Genomic DNA, 18,619 nt, shown 5'->3' with positions numbered 1-18,619 from the left:
CCGACTCAAATCTATCAAAAATTCGCTCATCTTTAATTGCTGCCAAAAGGATGAATCAATCCACAAAGTCTAAAAGCTGTACTATATGTCCTTTTTATTTTTCAAATAAAGTTGTAAAGTTTTCAGCGCGCTTTACAAGTAAATACTTGGATCGTTGTCAGGCCCAACAAATGTACTGCATGAAGAAAACATATTTTATAGATATAACATTTACTCTTGTGAACTTAAAATCTCAATAAATCACTTACTAATCAGTGTCGTGTAGAAAACATTAGAAAAATGTGCACACTTAGTATAATGACTTGTCAGTTGTATTGTGAATGCTTGCATATAAAAGTAACAAAGCAATCAATGCATATAATGCTTATCAGATTACATAAAATAGATTACCAATTTCCATAGTTAATGACCAACTCCATGTTCATTACATCACAGCTAAAATGGTATGCATCTAAATGTCCAAATAACAAATACACCAAGTGATTACCTTTCTTACTTGTAGAAGATTGTCTTCAAATTTGTGGCAGAAAGTTCATACATCATCAAAGGAGAAGCACCAGTAATTTACCATAGCATAATTTCTGTGTCTCAACTCTTACGATAGGTCAATTGTCACAACAAGGGATTGATTTGATAAATTCCTGAACCTGGGTATGGAAGGAAAAAGAGTCATATCCCGAATCCTGTGAGCCCAAGGACAAACTTTGGACCTGCCCCTCCCCCATGACCGCCCTAATGAGGTATATAACAAAAAGTTACCAATAGATAGATAGATAGATAGATAGATGGAGCAGTAGGATATTTAAAGGGGTATTCCAGGATTTTTTTTATTTGGCATTGGAAATAGGGGCTGTAAAGTTAGTGTAGTTCATAATATAGTGTCTGTACCTGTGCTTGATGGCTGGTCTCGCGATTCTTAAGTGATCTTAAGTTATCTTAGCGGCATACAAAATAAGTGTTGTCTCAGCTTTTCCCTGGTTGTCCGAGACATTATCTCACTAGTCAGGTGTTGAATAGTGATGAGCATCAGGGGCCATATTCAAATTCGTAACATTTTGCAAATATATTGACGATTATTCATCCTATGTTTGCGAAATTTGCATGTTCTTTCACTTTTTTTTTCCTTGCGAAAATTCGAATGAAAAATATTTGCATAAAAATGTGCATGTGAAAAAAAAACACGAAAATTCTCATGGAAAATTCACATAAAAATTTGCATGTGAAAAAAAACAAAAAAAATGAATATTCGTCATTACGGAAATGTAGCACTATATTCTAAATATTTGCATAACCGAGAATTGCCGATATTTGCGATAAAAATTCGCATTACGAATATTCGTGCTCAACTAGTGTTGAAAGGGAGCATGTGTAAGGAAGATCATTCTCCACAGGGCAGCATGGCATTTTAGTTTCAAACAAGGCAGACATTCAACGGAGTTCAGCTGTGCTGCAATGGGTGGGGTGGCTGATGTGTGGGAAACACTTACAAATAAGGGATCCTGGAAAAAAAACTCCAAGAGGAAAAAGCCATTTCACAAAAAGAAAGCAGCAGCGTTATAGTGGACTCACAACATAGCCATTAAGCCCCAAGACAAGCACGGATCCTTCCTAAGCATGTCCATTACTGTCTGGCAGGTAAATGCTAAAGTCACCTTATGTTGGATAACTTATTTAAGACAACTTTCTGTAAGTTATACTGTATACCTAAATATAATAATCATACAGTTACCAAAGAACACCACAACCCTATATAAGGAGCAAATTTCACCATATATATTACCATTATTGTAACTGATCAAATCCAGTATGCTAAGACCAATTTTACCAATAATACCACTATACAAGGGATATATAATGTCACCACACCATGACCACTACCCTTACACCAAATAGTGACAGGATATTACTCCTATACTCTTATTTAATAAAATCCACTCTATAAAGACCAATATTCCCTCATGCAGTGATCATAAAGTGGTGTATATGCAGACCAAATAGGTGATAACATGGAGTTACATGTAGTTATTCACAGCTGACATTTTCTCTGATAAGAGTTGTGCACTTTTCATTTTGTTCCCCACCATGAAGACTTCTACCAGCCATGACCCATCTCCATAGAGTCTGCCAGACAAACATTTTAGGCTCCTTATTCTAGCACCCTCCTTACCTCTTAACAAACTTCTCTGTATTGCACTGCCCCATATAGCAGTTGAGCCTTCTGTGTGACATATTGTCAACTGGACAATGAGCAGAGATGTTCTGCTGCTGGTGCTGTTTCATTGGCCAGCCGAGTCTCTCACACATAGTGCACAATGAAATGACTGATGGCTCTGGCTCCTCCTCCTCCACTGTCCATACACACTGCTACCCTACTCATTCCTTTTTTTTTTAATTTTTGGCAAAAGTAGGAAAGCAAAAAAATACATATAGTAGGATAATTACACTGACCCTCTGAACAAAGTTAACATACCATTTATACCTTAAAGCCTAAAAAAGGGACACAAATGTAATAAACAGCAAAATATAAAAAAAATTGCTAAAAATGTTTCTAATATTGTTAAAAAAATACTTCATACTGCTATATTGATTAAAAGAATGATAAAAAAAAATCAAAAGTCATGATTATTTAAATGCAGTGATAATAAAATGTCCCAACATAGCTGTGTCCTTAAAAGGGTTAAAGAGCCCTAAGACTGTTCTTATCCTAAACTAAGTCAACTATTAGGCCAGAATGCTCTGTCTTATAATCATGACTTTTTTGAAAGTCTTTTAATTTTTAAATAATCAACTTGAGGGCACGCCAAAAGAGCCAACAACCTCAGTTGCTGATATGTAAATGTTTTATTGTCATGTATCCAGAGAGGATATTAATGTAAATAACATAAGACAACTTGCCTGTCATGAGCTGCTTTAAGTCACTTTGTACCCAATTAAAGCTTTTAAAACACTCAGCAAGTTGACTTTGAGGTCTACAGGCAGGCCAAACACTGACACTTCATAACTATAAGCAGTTTTTCTTACACCAGTTAAATTGGCAAGCTTATACAATGATTTGGTTTGGCAGAGCATATTATTTTAAGCCATTCCAGTTGCAAAATCATCAGTATTCAGTAGACAGGGATACAGAATACTCATAGTGCAAAAATACTTTTAAAATTTCCTTTACAGTGGTTCCTCAAGTTACAGTATGAATTGATTCTTGGACATTGTAAGTTAAAAAAAATATTGTATTTTTAAACCATTGCTCTATGGAAAACTAGTAATGGATTGTGAAATCTCCACAATTTTTAATGGGCACTGTAACTTAAAAATCTTTAGACATGTTGCAGAAACATGTAAAAAGTTTTTATTGGTCAGAGTCTGAACACACAGATAAATGGCTAGAACGGGTCAGAAGAAGAGCTTACACAGCTTGTTTTCTTCTGACTCTGTGCCACTGTGGACAAGGTAAGTCTATGGGCTTGTCAGGGTAACCAGTATAGTGATAAAGAAAGCCTTTACATATAAAATCAGAAAGAGGACATGGAGCTCCTTGCCTTATTGCCCACATACAGGAAAAGCACAATGGGGGGGGGGGGGGTACTGTGAAGTTTGCTGGACCTCAAATGGTTCATCAGCCTTACAATGGAGGAAACGGGAACATTAGTCTCCTGCAGTGCGAAGCAAAATGGATTATAAGGCTAAAAGCTCTAGGACTTTTAGGATTGAAGGACAAAAATTATCTAAGCTCATTTTTATAATGCTTTGATTTGTTTCTGTTCTGCTCTGATTTGTTTTTAAAAAGAAGCACATGTGTATGCTGATGATTAGTGCACCTGTGATTGTATGTTGATATTCCCCCCCCCCTCCACACTCATTCCCTGAGTGTTGGCTAGACTAAGTGTGCTTGCCACACAAGACGGACACGGCCCCATGGAGGTTCCCCTGACCTATATACCTGCCGAACTTGTAAGACTGGCATCAAGAGGTGAGTGGAACTTTTTGTGATTTGTTTCAAAATAGACTGTGTTACTGGTGAACTATTTACTGCTACGCACCACTGCATCCAGAGTTATAATGCCTTAGTCCACTGATGCATGCATGTTAAAGGGAACTGTGCATCCAAGTGAAGTGCCAGATATCAGTTTCTCTTCTGTGCTGTCTAAATTTTTGGTCTATCAAATACTGTAATAAACACTAGGAGTAAGTTAATCAAGTAACACACGGTACAGGTACAGTTGATGCATCTATAATTCAGTGTAATTAGTCATACTTTTAAAAATCTCATCTTTGGTTGCCCACCGAAATTAAATCTACAGCAAATTTTTGCAATTAATACAAAACATTTAACATAATTTTCAAATTATATGCAAGACGCACATATTAAATTGAAACCCATTACTTTTGCTGTAGTGGCAGTCTATGCTGGGTTTGTACGTGCAGGATATTTTCACCTTAATTAGCTATTCCTATAACAATTCAATGATTTACAAAGCATGCCAACCATTCATGGCATCTAAATGTCTAGCATGAAATGAAATTACATTTAATATTGATGAATGGTAAATTGTACAGGATGATGTTTGGGATGAGATAGAATATAAAATGGTTTTAAGTTTTTAATGAGACGTTGGGAAGGTGTTTGAGCGCTATGGTTGAGCTCATCTTGTCACTGCCTATTAAAAGTGCAAGCCACGTTGTCATTTGATGGAGTATGAAGTAATAATATCTGCTTTACTGCTGACATCCATAAACTCAGGGCTCTGAACACATCCATTTTTCAAAGAACAGATTCACTTACATGTGTCGACATTGTTAGTGCGAACTACCTCTAAAAGGGTTTTTCATTCCTAAACATGGTCTATGCTCAGGATAGGCCATTAATATTAGGGTTAATTTTAGTTTGAAGGGTCCACAGAACATACCTGTGGTACTTTGCATTCGCGGTAACATGGTCACAAAATGTCGCTTTTTTTGTTTTGTTTTTTTTTGTTTTGTTTTTTAAATCTGTGCTACTTTTCTCCATGTTTATGCTCTTTTTCAAATGTTCCAAACTGGTAACAATGATTACACAGCATCATCTGCTGGTAGATCCAGTGGCGTTGCGACCCGGGTGCGGGGGGTGCGGAGCGCACTGGGTGACACCAGCCTGGAGGGGTGACACCACGGCCGGCAGCACCCCCCACATCTGCACACAGTCACTCAACTCAGCCGGTATTTGCAGCATCCCCAGACAGAAGAGGCTTCTTTCCTGACCTGCAAGCTGCCGCACTCCAGTTTCAGCCCCCAACACTAAATCCTATCCCCCAGCCCCAGGAAGCTGCCTCTTTAAGACCTGCAATGCTTTCTGGGAACAGAAGTGCCGTGCACACGTCTGCTCCCTCCCCCGACGTGTCCCTGTCTCATGTGCTCCGTGTTTTCTGAGGATTCATGGGGGATAAATTCCTCCCCAACCCCCGGACATTCCTGGATCTGGAGCCGCCCGGGGAGAGGAGAAAGTGAAGACAAGAGACTGGTGAGGCCTCACTGTGTATTTAATGCAGTGTTTCCCAACCAGGGTGCCTCCAGCTGTTGCAAAACTATTACTCCCAGCATGCCCAGACAGCCTTTGGCTGTCCGGGCATGCTGGGAGTTGTAGTTTTGCAACAGCTGGAAGCACCCTGGTTGGGAAACACTGTTTTAATGTAACAGGGAGAAAGGGGGTGCTGAGAGGCTCTGGGGTGTGCCATTGCCAGGAGGATGATCCTCCTTATGTATGATGGGGGTGCTACTGATGAATGATGGGGGTGCTGCACCCCCATCATCCATCAGCAGGATCATCCTCCTGTGAGTAGCACCCCCATCATCTATCAGCAGGATCAACCTCCTGGATGATGGGGGTGCCTCTGGCAGGAGGATGATCCTCCTTATGTATGATGAGGGTGCTACTGATGAATTATGGGGGTGCTGCACCTCCATCATCCATCAGCAGATCATCCTCCGGGATGATGGGGTTGCTACTGGCAGGAGGATGCTCCTGCAGATGTAGCACCCCCATCATCCTGGCTGTAGCACCCTCATAATCCATTGGGAGGATCATCCTTCTGCCAGTAGCACCCCCACCATCCTGGATGATGGGGGTGCCACTTACAGGAGGATGATCCTCCTTATGTATGATGAGGGTGCATAAGGAAAGACTATAGAGAAGTCACCTGTATTCACTGAGATTATTGTGTATTTTCCTCATTATGTCCCATCAGAGCTGTAGTCACTTGTACTTTTACTCATCACAACTGCAGAACTTACAACTCCCAGCCAGGGCCGGTGCAAGGATTTCTGCCTACACAAGCGAAGCTCCATTTCGGGAATCTCGTTGGGCCACAGCAATAAAGCCAGAAAGGGGGGAGTGGTGGCAGTGACCTCTGCTGTGCGGCGGCGGGGCGCACAGGTGGGGGTCTTAGTATAAAAAAAAGTCTTCATTTTTCCGCCCCCATCAGCTGCGAGTCCATGCGCCCTCAAGCGGACGCATGGTTTGCCTTATGACAGCACCGGGCCTGCTCCCAACATAACCTCACCACTGCTTAGGTCATACTGGAAGCTGTAGTTTTAAATGGTGAAACCTTTTTTAGCGCTTTCCCACTCTTTGGTAATTGGTATATTTGATTATTATACTGGAATTTTTCACACTGCTCTACATCCGTGGCGCATGTCACAACAGGCTAAAAACTTACTGGGGGGGGGGTAGGTATGGGGTGACACCATTTTCTATCGCACCGGGTGACACCAACCTTAGCAACACCACTGGGTAGATCATGTATTACCTCCAGTGCCCTCAGTTCACACAGTTCATTACTATTGGCTTAAGGAGCATGCACTTTTTTGACCGCTACATAATGCGGTAAAGGGACATGATACTCAAAGGAAGTTGGTATTCAAATGTTTCCTAAAAAATGTGTATTATAAAGCTATTAAATCTTTTTTTTAATTATGTGAGCATTATTGCAATGGAAAAATGTCTAATGCTTGCTGAGAGAAATGCAAGAAAATGGCTCTTTAGGGACACAATATTTGGCTCACTTATTACTCAGTGTCTTGTGCAGTCTTCCTTGGCTGACACAGTGGTATAATCTGAGGTCACAGCACATGGAATTGCAAAGTGTTGTTTCCCATTGATCTTCTTTACCTATTGTGTTCAGAGCACTGAGATTCTCATTGGTGACATATAATGCCACCAGTACTACTCGATGACATGTTCTGTTTTTTCTGGCTCTATAGTTTCCATCTATGTGACACTTTATATAGCTCAGAATGCTAAAAGGAGTACTCCGTTGCTAGACACCTTATTCACTATATAAAGGATAGGTGATAAGATGTCTGATTGCAACACCTGGAATTCTAAACAAATGCGGGGTTCCTGTGGCAGTGGTCATGACATCACTGCCATGCCCCCTCGTGACATCACGCTCCACCCTCTATGGGAGGGGATGTGTCCATATACATAAATGGAGGGGGTGTGGCGTGATGACATGAGGGGGCGTGGCCACGACATCACGATCATGGCCTCCGGCTCTGAGCATGTAGGTGATATGATATGAGAAATACGCAGCTCAACACATCAAGTGCCCAGAAATCTCAGCCCTTATTGCCACTCACTTTATCTTACCGCCTTGACTGCTGCTCAAGATTTCAGTGACTAAAAGAAAAGATATGATAGCACAGAGGCTGCCAGTCACAGGCAGTAGAAGGAGGCGGGAGGCATTACAAAATAGACACACACATTTTGTAAGTGTTTTTTCTAAGACCACACTTAAAACTTTAACCTCTTAAGGACTCAGGGCGTACCTGTACGCCCTGAGCCCGGTCCCGGTGTTTAAAACGGGGGCACGCCTTGACCCCGCATCACACCGGGTCGGTCCCAGCTGCTAGTCATAGCTGGGACCCTGGGCTAATAGCGCACGGCACCGATCGTTATGTCGCGCGCTATTAACCATTCAGATGCGCCGATCAAAGTTGACCGCCGTGTGTGAAAGTAAACGCTTCCCGGCAGCTCAGTCGGGCTGATCGGGACATCCCGATAAAATCGGGATGTCCCGATCAGCTAGGACGCGAGCGGAGACCCCCTTACCTTGCTCCGTCACGTCCGATCTGGGTTTGATTGCTCCAAGCCTGAGCTACAGGCTTGAGCAATTGAGCTCCTATCTGACTGATCCATGCAAAGCTTACTGGGCTGTACTGGAAAAGTTGCCAAATCTATTTTCTGATCTAAGTAAAACAGCTAAAATGGAGCAGAAACTGTAGCTCTCAGCATTTCCAAAATGATGTGCAGAGTGCATGCAAGGAGTGGGCAGAGAAGGAATGCTGCGAGGTGAGTGATGATATTTCTGATTCTTTTAAAGAGTTTTACTATGTGTTTCTATGATTGTGACCCCAACCAACTGCCTTTCTGCAACACCCTAACTAGAGATGAGCGAATTTTTAAAAAATTTGATTCGGCCGATTTGCTGAATTTTCCCCCAAATTGAGGTTTGGTCTGAATTTATTTGCGGCGAATCGCTATTAAAAACGGCTATTTCTGGCCTACAAACAGCTTCAATAGGGGTGTAGAACACTTTGCTTTGCCATAACACGCATAGGGAGTGTGCTGTGTTAGTGAAATAATACTGTTATTCAGTATGACATGCAGATTAGAGGGGTCGCTATTAGAATCACTGTCACAAAGTGGCACAATGACAAAGCCTGGGGTGGCATCAGTATGAGGAGACCATATAGTGGCTGAATAACACAGGGTGGAAGTGGTGGTAGCATGAGGTGATCATAAAGTGCCTGAATGACACAGTGTGGAAATGGCTGCAGCATGAGGAGACCATATAGTGGCTGCATAACCCAGCCTGGAGGTGGCAACAGCCTGAGGATACCATAGGGCCTCACAATTGAAAAGATAAGATATTTTTTTACATTTAAATTGAAGATTTTAAATAGATTAACATAAAAAAAATGATGTCATGTGCCAGCAGCATGAGGAGACCACATGGCGGCACAATTACACAACCTGGAGGTGGCACCAACATGAGGTGACCAAAATGGGATTGCAGATTGACCAAGCCTGGAGGTGGCAGCAGCAAGAGGAGACCATATGGAAACAGAATGACACAGCCTGGAGGTGGCGGCAGCCTGATGAGACATAGGGTCTATCAATTGAAAAGATTAAAAATATTATTTTAAACTGCATCTGGCCATGTTAACATCCTCCGGATACTTGATTTAAAAAAACTGCCACACCGCAGAGTAGCCGATCCCCCCCCCCCCAACAGTCCACACTGACTGACTGCTACTGCCGCCGACTCCAGGGATCCATGTTCCACTACCTCCTGGGCAGGTATGCTCTCGCGAAGCAGGTGGTCTACCCTGGGCACATTTGGCTCCTAACTTCCCATTGCTGCCACCATGCTGACTGCCAACCATGCTACCAGCTTGTTGGCTCAACTGTTGCCTCAAAGGCAACCTGCCACCCTCTTCTCCTGATGATGATAAGCCCCTTCTGCACCCGAATTCCAAGTGTGATCGGCTGCTTCATCATCGAGTTGTGTCAGCACATCACTGATGTGCTCCTCAGGTTTCTCAACAGTGTGTGCTTCAGGAGCCTTAACGCTCCCAACACCACCTACCATGCCACTCTCCTCATCACCACTTGCCTGCCTAGCGAAGGAAGCGGGGGATGTCTCCTCCACTTCTTGGCTGGGCATTAGCTACTGACTGTTCTCTAGTAGATCATCCTGACTAAAGGGCAGGACAGGGACTGCTCCCGGGCCATGCCAACTAAGGGTTGTGTCAGAGGAACCCACCGACTGTTGACTGGGGGTGTCAGATGTCATTTGTGATGAAGTGGATGACCGAGTTAACCAGTCAATGATGGCAGATAGGTTGCTGGTTGAGACAGGACCACCAGCTGATACCGGGAGCTCAGGCCTGTCGTGAAACTACTGCTGCCACTCGCCCCTAGTCTGCCTGCTCCTAATGAATTTAGGCCTCTGCCACTCCTCTTTGCACATCCTGGCACTTCTCTGCCTGACATACTTAGTGCGTACATGAGGGGAGGACAATACGCTCCAACCCCTTAAGGACTCAGCGTATTTCAGTTTTTGCATTTTAGTTTTTTCCTCCTTACCTTTTAAAAGTCATAAACCTTTCAATTTTGCACCTAAAAATCCATATAATGGCTTATTTTTTGCGCCACCAATTCTACTGTGCAGTGACATTAGTCATTTTACCCCAAAATCCATGGGGAAATGGAAAAAAAATCACTATGCTACAAAATTGAAGAAAAAAAGACATTTTGTACATTTTAGCGGCTTCTGTTTCTGACAAGTTATCATTATTCTGTAGGTCCATACAGTTAAAATGATATCAAACTTATATAGGTTTGATTTTGCCGTACTTCTGAAAAAAATCAGAACTACATGCAGGAAAATGTATATGTTTAAAAATGTCCTCCTCTGGCCCCCTATAACTTTTTTATTTTTCCACATATGGAGATGTATGAGGGCTCATTTATTGCACTGGGATCTGAAGTTTTTATCGGTATCATTTTTGTTTTGATCTGACTTTTTGATCGCTTTTATTCATTTTTTAATGGTATAAAAAGTGACCAAAAATATACTATTTTGGAATTTTTTACGTGTACACTATTAACCGTACGGTTTAATTAATTATATATGTATATAGTTTAGACATTTACGCATGCGGTGATACTACATATGTTTATATTTATTTTTATTTACATAGTTTTTTAATGGGAAAAATGGAGGGATTGTGACTTTTATTAGGGAAGGGTTAAATCACATTTATTAACACTTTTTTTTTTTAACTTTTTATTGCAATGTTATAGCCCCTATAGGGGGCTATAACATTGCACACACTGATTTCCTACACTGATCACTGCCATGCATTAACATGGCATTGATCAGTGTTATCACTGCTCAACTGCTCCTGCCTGGATCTCAGGCACGGAGCAGTCATTTAGCGATCGGACACGCAGGAGACAGGTAGGGATCCTCCTGGTGTACTGCAAGCTGTTCCGGACTGCCGTGGTGAAATTGTGGCATCCCGAACAGCCTGAATGAGCTGCTGGGATGCTTTTGGTTTCATTTCAGACGCGGCGGTCAACTTTGATCACGCATCTGAAGGATTAATACCAGGCATCACCACGATCGGTGATGTCCGGTATTAGCTGCGGGTCCTGGCCATTGATGGCCGCCGGGACAGACCCGATATGACGCATTATATCATGGGACAGGACGTAAGTATACGTCCTGTGTTGTTAAGGAAGTAAAACATTATTTGTCTAGAACAGCAGCAGGTGTGTACTTTTGGCTGGCCTTTCACAGTAACTAGGCCCTTAGGACTATAACAGCAACAAAATGGTACACCACGTAGATGTACGTACGTGATATGCACTTATGAGGGGAGTACAATACGCTCCACTACACTCAAAACACTATTTGTCTACAGCACCAGCAGGTGTTTACTTTTGGCTGGCCTTTCACAGTAGCTAGGCCCTTAAGACTTTAACAGGAACAAAATGGTACACCAAGTAGATGTACGTACGCGGTATGCACTTATGAGGGGAGTACAATACGCTTCACTACACTTAAAACAGTATTTGTCTACAACACCAGCAGGTGTGTACTTTTGGCTCACCTTTCACAGTAACTAGGCCCTTAAGACTTTAACAGGAACAAAATCGAACACCACCTATGTACACACAGGTTACACTAAATAGAGGACGATACACTCCACCATGCAACCTGTATTAGGCACTAATAGCGGTGATTATGGCTTTTAGTGCTCTGCTCACCCTAACTGGCTCGCTACTGTTAACTTTTCAGTTGTTATACACCCCAGTGCCGCAGCACACAGTCGCTGTGTGCTACACCCAAAATTGCACTTTATCTCTCAATCTCTCTCAGTTCTCTATCAGTGTTTTTAGGCTGGAATTGGTCTTGAAATGAATCATTGCTGTAAAAACGCTTCTCTGCAACACACACTGCTCTCTGTCCCTCTCTCTCTCTGCAATTAAACGCTGATGTGAAGGGCCGCAAGATGGCTGCCGATATTATAGGGCTGTGACCTCACAGGGGTGGCTGGCTGCTGACGGGCTGCATCCTGCATGGGATTCAGGGTCACCCCGCCTACCCGTCTTCCCAGAGTTCCTTGCCCCATGTCCTGATATGTGGAGCCGCCATCTTAGATGTCCTGGAGCCTGGACCACACTAAATGGAGTTTAATGAAGCGATTTGTGCAATCAAATCGCAGCAATATTCAGATTGGTTGCAAAGCTAATTTTTTCCTGAAATTCATAACAAATTAGGATTTGTCAGATTCGATTTGCTCATCCCTAACCCAACCCAGGGGTTAAGTCCTGGAAAAAAAGTGTGGGGACTCACCCATGATTTCCACTCAAGGACTGGTCCTGCAGGACTCCTGTTAATGGGAAAATGGGAATGGTGTTTCTACTGTGGGAAAAGTGCAGGAACTCAGTTCCCACACGTTCCTGCAGGACTTGACAGCATTAACCTATTGTATTTCTGCAATGTGTTGTTAACCCCTTAAGGACGCAGGACGTAAATGTACGTCCTGGTGAGGTGGTACTTAACGCACCAGGACGTACATTTACGTCCTAAGCATAACCGCGGGCATCGGAGCGATGCCCGTGTCATGCGCGGCTGATCCCGGCTGCTGATCGCAGCCAGGGACCCGCCGGCAATGGCCGACACCCGCGATCTCGCGGGCGTCCGCCATTAACCCCTCAGGTGCCGGGATCAATACAGATCCCGGCATCTGCGGGAGTTCGCGATTTAAATGAACGATCGGATCACCCGCAGCGCTGCTGCGGGCATCCGATCATTCAGAACGCCGGACGGAGGTCCCCTCTCCTTCCTCCGTCCGGCTCCCGGCGTCTCCTGCTCTGGTCTGTGATCGAGCAGACCAGAGCAGGAGATGACCGATAATACTGATCTGTTCTATGTCCTATACATAGAACAGATCAGTATTAGCAATCATGGTATTGCTATGAATAGTCCCCTATGGGGACTATTCAAGTGTAAAAAAACTGTAAAAAAATGTAAAAGTAAAAAAAAAGTGAAAAATCCCCTCCCCCAATAAAAAAGTAAAACGTCCGTTTTTTCCTATTTTACCCCCAAAAAGCGTAAAAAACATTTTTATAGACATATTTGGTATCGCCGCGTGCGTAAATGTCCGAACTATTAAAATAAAATGTTAATGATCCCGTACGGTGAACGGCGTGAACGAAAAAAAACAAAGTCCAAAATTCCTACTTTTTTAATACATTTTATTTAAAAAAAAATTATAAAAAATGTATTAAAAGTTTTTTTATATGCAAATGTGGTATCAAAAAAAGTACAGATCATGGCGCAAAAAATTAGCCCCCATACCGCCACTTATACGGAAAAATAAAAAAGTTAGAGGTCATCAAAATAAAGGGATTATAAACGTACTAATTTGGTTAAAAAGTTTGTGATTTTTTTTAAGCGCAACAATAATATAAAAGTATATAATAATGGGTATAATTTTAATTTTATTGACCCTCAGAATAAAGAACACATGTCATTTTTACCATAAATTGTACGGCGTGAAAACAAAACCTTCCAAAATTAGCAAAATTGCGTTTTTCGTTTTAATTTCCCCACAAAAATAGTGTTTTTTGGTTGCGCCATACATTTTATGATATAATGAGTGATGTCATTACAAAGGACAACTGGTCGTGCAAAAAACAAGCCCTCATACTAGTCTGTGGATGAAAATATAAAAGAGTTATGATTTTTAGAAGGCGAGGAGGAAAAAATGAAAACGTAAAAATTTAATTGTCTGGGTCCTTAAGGCCAAAATGGGCTGAGTCCTTAAGGGGTTAAAGAGAACCCACCAATTTTTTCATACTTCCCAAACCACAGGCAGCAGAAAACAGGTCCCTCAATACAATGCACTATGACTTACTCTGAAACATTGTGGCATTTTAAAGAACTCATAATCTTAAAGATAATTTGAGAAATTCTTTAAAAAAAACTACAAAACCAAACAACGAAAATAATTCTTCCTGTCTTTTATAAATCATCTCCGCAAGGCCTTTCTTGCCTTCTAGTTTTTAACAAGTTCCCTTGTGATTCAATTATAAGTCTGTATTATGAATCATATCACATTTGCTTCTTTAACCTGAATGTCCATTACTGGTTTACCTATTTGTGTCACAGCAGAATGTACACCTTTTTGTCTTTTCAATGTTTGTTGCACAATGCTTACACCAGAGTGTGCATTAACCCCTTAATGACCAGCTAAATAGTTTCATCTATGCCTTTAGCAGTTATTACTTTTGTTGTTTTTTTTTTTTTATAGACAGGATTGCAAAAGGCAAAGTTTTCTGAAACATATATTTATATTTGGGAGCAGTTTAGGGGTGCCTAAAATTATTGAGTGGGTTGTTTTTTGTGGTGAGGCAATATAAAAAAAATGTTTTTGTTATTTTCCTTTTTTTTTTTTTACTTTTCACACAGAAAAACCTGCTAAATTAATTATCCAGGTAATTTTTGTGGTGTAAATACCTACTACATGTAGTCGTTTTTTTATTTTTATTATTCTTTATTTAAATTTCACATATCGTATATAACCGAAGTACACACAGTCTATAATATATTCATATTATCAGTTCGTCTTGACGCTAGTATGTCTAAACACCACTATTTACTGTGACAGAAAATCTCAAAGCTTAAACTATCCCTCCTAAGCATTGATAATATTACTCCCATTCCTTGATCCAGAGTAAGGAATATATTTCAAGAGCACCATACCCTAAAAATTCTGGAGCATCTTATAACACAGCCTTTCAAATATATAATGAAAAAAGGAGGGAAGACAAAGACGAAACAAAACTATTTTCTTCTATAATGTTCTGTTTATCTACTAGCGTATTTTCCTCTTATACTTAAATTCCCCCCCTTCTCCCCAAATCCCCACCAAAATAGTTTTTATGTAATGTGTGCACAGCAAAATGTATTTTGTACTAAATAATAATAATAATATAAATAATCATGAATAAAAATATTATCTTCTAGTTTAATACTTTAATCTTTATTTTAAGCATATAGACCCAGATTTACTTAAGCCTAGCATTTTCCATCTCAGTCATTAGCAAATCTGTGAAGCAGTACTCTAATAGCAGGCCTTCGAATAAATCAGGCACATTGGTTGTCCGAAAATTAAACCTATTGTCAATTGTCTAATAAATTTATACTGCCAAATAAATAAAAATAAATAAATATATAATTTTACTATCTATTTGTGGCCTTTCAGTCTTTCCTTCTGAATTTGATGTAAAACAATGTTATCTCTCAACTATAAAGGGTTAATTTCTATAGGATAAATCTGCAGCAATATTTACATGCAGAGTCAGCACAGATGTGCAGTGAAATCCCTTGTAGACTGTCTGATGGGTTGGAAGTTCAGTTTCAGTAAAATTGTGCACTGGCACACTAAAGGTATTACATTGTAAACACAGAATTTTGGGCCTTTTTAGAGTGATCTGTAAGAATATTGACAATTTCATATACTTTGCTGTTTTAGATCTACATTTACATTGTTTATTTAAATATGAAAACATTTCAGAAAATATAACATAAAGTACATAGCCCCTATGTAGATATTATGTATATATAAGAAAATAATCATACAGTAGTGAATGATATAAAGCAGTTTATGGTCTATCCTTGACTTATTTTTTAGTACAAGATTAGTACAATGTTCATGGATTGTGTTAAGAAATAATACAATGACATTACCTTGCATTCACTTCTAGGCAGTGGAAGAGAGAGGTGGTGTCTGGTAACTAGAAAAGAAAGTATACTAAGCGATTGAGCTAGTGATTGTGTGTCTGTATACGTGTGAAGTATACATCTGTGTGAAAGAGTGTGAAGTATACAAGTGAGTGTAAGTATAAAGTGAGAGGGACTTAAAATTAAATGAATAATGTGAGAAATATTGTGAGCATTGTTAAGTGCATTTCTGTGAGTTTTTTTTCTCTTTATCTGTATGGGAGGAATACAGGTGGCGAGTGGGTGAAGTACTTAATTAATTAGCAGCTGATGAATTGCAGCTGTTTGCAGCCAGATAGCCTCCATGTTGGAAAAGGCATCCCAGTGTGCATATCGCGCAATGTATGCAATCCTTGAACAGCAGTTTGAGAGTGCATATTGTTGTGTCAGATGTGTGTGAATTGTTCATTTGGAAGCCCAGATCCTGGATCTAGAGTAGCAACTGGCAACACTGAGAGGCATTGACAACTTGGAGTGGAGTCTCCTGCTCACTAAGCAAGTACTCCCTGGGGTAGAGGTGGGGGAGGATAGCAGGACAGAGGTGCAGGACAGTCAGGCAGCTATCTGGGTTACAGTTAGAAAATGGGGTAGAGGGAAAAGTGTCAGGGAGGCTAGTCCTGATCTGGCACACCCCAACAAGTTTGCCCGGTTGGTAGATGAGGGGATGACATTTTAACCCCTTAAGGACCCGGGCTTTTTCCGTTTTTTCATTTTCAATTTTTCCTCCTTAACTTTAAAAAATCATAACTCTTAAAAATTTTCACCTAAAATTATATATAATGGCTTAATCTTTGCGTCACTAATTCTACTTTGTAATGACATTAGTCATTTTACCCAAAAATCTACGGTGAAACGGGAAAAAAAAATCAATGTGCGACAAAATTGATGAAAAAACACTATTTTGTAAGTTTTGGGGGCTTCTGTTTTTACGCAGTACATTTTTTGTCAAAAATGATACCTTATCTTTATTCTGTAGGTCCATACGGTTAAAATGATACCCTACTTGTATAGGTTTGAATTTGTATCACTTCCGAAAAAAATCATGAATACATGCAGGAAAATTTATACGTTTAAAATGGTAATCTTTTGACCCCTATAACTTTTTTATTTTTCTGTGTTCAGGGCACTTTGAGGACTCATTTTTTGCGCCGTCATCTGAAGTTTTTAGCGGTACCATTTTTGTTCTGATCAGACTTTTTGATCACTTTTTATTCACTTTTTTGTTGTATAAAAAGTGATCAAAAATGCGCTATTTTGGACTTTGGAATTTTTTTGCGCGTACGCCATTGAACGAGCGGTTTAAAAAGCGGTATATTTTTATAATTCGGACATTTCCACACGCGGCGATACCACATATGTTTATTTTTATTATTATTTACATAATGTTTTTTTTATTTTTGGAAATGCCGGGTGATTCAAACTTTTATTAGGGGAAGGGATAATTGAAAGGGTTAATGATTTTTTTACACTTTTTTAATGCAACATTATAGCTCCTATAGGGGGCTATAACATTGCATATACTGATCTTTTACTCTGATTGATCCATCTCCATAGGAATGGATCAATCAGGGTTTTCGGCGATTGAATGCTCAAGCCTGGATCTCAGGCTTGAAGCATTCATTCGGCGATCGGACAGCACAGGAGCAGGTAAGAAGACCTCCTCCTGTGCTACAGCTGTTCGGGATGCCGCGATTATACCGCGGCGATCCCGAACAGCTCCCTGAGCTAGCCGGGCACTTTTACTTTCATTTTTAGCCGCGCGGCTCAGCTTTGAGCGCGCGGCTAAAGGGTTAATAGCGCGCGGCACAGCGATCAGTGCCGCGCGCTATTAGAGGCGGGTCCCGGCTTCACTATGACGCCGGGCCCGCCGCGATATAATGCGGGGTCACCGTGTGACCCCGCGTTATATCGCAGGACCGGGACTCATGACGTATGCATACGTCATGGGTCCTTAAGAGGTTAAAGCTTGCAGTACTGCAGCAGGACTCTGCCTCTGACCTCCAGGGTGGTGTCTGCTCCAGTAAGAGGGAGGGAGGAGTGCAGGGCAGGTCAGACAGGTAGTGGGGGACTCAATTATTAGGGGGACAAACGGGGCGATCTGACACAAAGGCCGGGATCACCGAACAGTGTGTTGTCTTCCTGGTGCTGGAGCTCTGCACATCGCGGATTGGGATTACAGGTTGCTGGGTGGAGCTGGAAAGGACCCAGTAGTCATAATACATATTGGCACCAATGACAAAGTAAGAGGTAGGGGAAGTATCCTTAAAAATAATTTCAGGGTCTTAGGCCGCAAGCTTAAGGCAAGGACCTCCAAGGTAATATTTTCTGAAATATTACCTGTACCACAAGCCACACCAAAGAGGCAGCGGGAGATCAGGGAGGTAAACAAGTGGCTCAGAAGCTGGTGTAAGAAGAAGGGGTTAGACTTCTTTCTTTTGCCGAGGAACATGCTCTCGAATCACCCAAAGTGGAAGAAAAATTGCAAACGTGTTACACTAAAAAAAACATCCACAAGGGATGGGGTCTATCGTAAGCCCTTCTCTGACAGGAGAGAGGCCCCCAAAAACCCTTACCCTTTGGCTCGGGAATAAAAGGTACCTGCGAGGTTCCAGGTTCGATGTCCCTTTTTGTCGAAGCTACTAAGGGACCACAATGCTCCCGGCATCCCTCTTGGCGTTAGCCAAGGTATCTGCCTGCAGAGATGTTAACGGCTGGTGCCCTGGGGTTTTTGCAGGGAGCCCTTAAAGGTCATTACCCAGGTTTTTTGCTGGGAGGTGCGGAAC

Source organism: Hyla sarda, chromosome 7 (genome assembly GCF_029499605.1).
Source record: "Hyla sarda isolate aHylSar1 chromosome 7, aHylSar1.hap1, whole genome shotgun sequence".
NCBI classification, from domain to species: Eukaryota; Metazoa; Chordata; class Amphibia; order Anura; family Hylidae; genus Hyla; species Hyla sarda.
Note: the sequence above shows the minus strand (reverse complement) of the source record.